Below are 1,787 nucleotides of genomic sequence, written 5' to 3' on the forward strand. Positions count from 1 at the left end.
TTTTATCCACTGTTGCAAGGGTACATTACACTGCAATATTTTTAATAAAATAATAATTTAAAGAAATAATAATAAATAAAATGTGTACAAGATAGCTTGAGAATAAGTAGATAAAAATAATCACATTCTAGTAAGGAATAAGTGGTTTCGCGGACTGAGTGCAGGGGCTGTGAATATAGAGGTCTCGAGTTCAAATCCTGCCATCATCTTAAGATTTTTTTCAGATCCAGTTTCTTTCAATAGAGTTCATTGGATGATTGGCGAGCTGAATCGGGTCTCCAAAAATTAATTCAAGTGAAATCTCGAAGCTGTGTAAAAATGCAACCTGCGAAAAATTTTTTTATTCTCTCTGTGTAACGTTCGCCGAATGTTACGGAAACGTTTCAGTAAAACGTTCTGAGAACGTTTGCTGAATGTTAGGAGAATGTTAGTCCTGAGCGAACTTCTAACATAACAAAAACTTTTTCACTGTTACTGTTCTAACATTCGCCGAACATTCTGAGAACGTTTTTATGCTACTTGGGTAGCTAAAAGTTTTTTCTCACTTATTGGACAATTGCTTTTCGAAAGTAATTTTGCAAATATACTGCTAAGATGATTTGCCATATTGTTATTCTTTTGCCGAAATAGTATTTAGAAATTAATTTTGCAAACAGTTACNAATATTTTATAAAAGATCAATGTTTTTATATCTATTTCTTAAAATATATTTATATAATTGCAAATTACAATTCCCACACAGACATCCATCCATCCAGACATCTATTAGACATCTATTAGATGTCGCATAGAGCTGTTGACGTCTAATAGATGTCTAATGGAGTTTTTGTTCTGTGTGGGTTTTAATGTAAAATTTTGTCACATAATTTTATAAATGTTTTCCTATTAGGAAAGTAGACGAGAAATAAAGTTGTAAGCTGTCCTTGCAAAACCGCGCAGAAAGTTTTGACACCGGGATAACTGTCAAATATGCTACTTGTGTCAGTAGATGATGGCACACCTAATCCTAACCTAACCTAATCTAACTTAATACAGACTAGCAGGCTAGGCGTGGCGTCGCACTTATGACTATCGTACAAGCAGCAGCACTGTTTGTCTTAATACGAAGTAACTTGAGAATCACACCTNTTTTAGGATTTTCTATCATTTTAAGTCTAAGTCTAAATGGTCATAAAATGAACCAAAGAGATGAATATCTCTGTAATGCTTGCGTATCGCATTAGTACAAGAGTAAATACACAAAGCAAAAAATATAAGAATGCATGCCGAATAGAAGAAAATGTATCCCGCCATCATACTGGATAATCAGCGAGTCTGCAGTCAGTTAAAGTCTATTCAAAGAAAATATGTANTATCATACTCAGATGTTGAACTAAATTATGAAACAACAGGTGACTACAGAATTACAAATGAACTCAATACCACAGGCTCAAAGTGAGAAGCAGCTGGAAAATAAAGATTCAGAAGAAAAGAACCTGTACCTGAAAACCAATACGTCATCAGCTGGTAATAAACAGCTCATCATGAGATNTATCAAGGTTACCAGAAATACAACGCTATATATAAAGGTATCCCTCTGCAAAAGCGAATACACATACCAAAGATTACAGCCCAAGAAAAAATAGAAATATATGATCATATATACCCAGCAAACAATTTGGTTGCGAGATGTCGCAGTTTTGTCGCCAACCGCCGGCGAAATTAGTAGACCAAATCCATATCCATCTGTGTCCTCATTAGGATATGGTTTGGCGACCATATCTGTCAAACATGTGAGATGTCAAAAT

General features: G+C 34.5%; 1 protein-coding gene across 1 annotated transcript in view; it reads right to left on the bottom strand.

Moving 5' to 3' along the window:
* Positions 1 to 1,787, bottom strand: part of LOC109861672 (fatty acid synthase-like) — a 42,377-nt gene that overhangs the window by 8,750 nt on the left and 31,840 nt on the right. The window lies entirely within an intron of this gene.

This window comes from Pseudomyrmex gracilis, unplaced genomic scaffold (assembly GCF_002006095.1).
Source record: "Pseudomyrmex gracilis isolate BER0280 unplaced genomic scaffold, ASM200609v1 scaffold_919, whole genome shotgun sequence".
NCBI lineage: Eukaryota > Metazoa > Arthropoda > Insecta > Hymenoptera > Formicidae > Pseudomyrmex > Pseudomyrmex gracilis.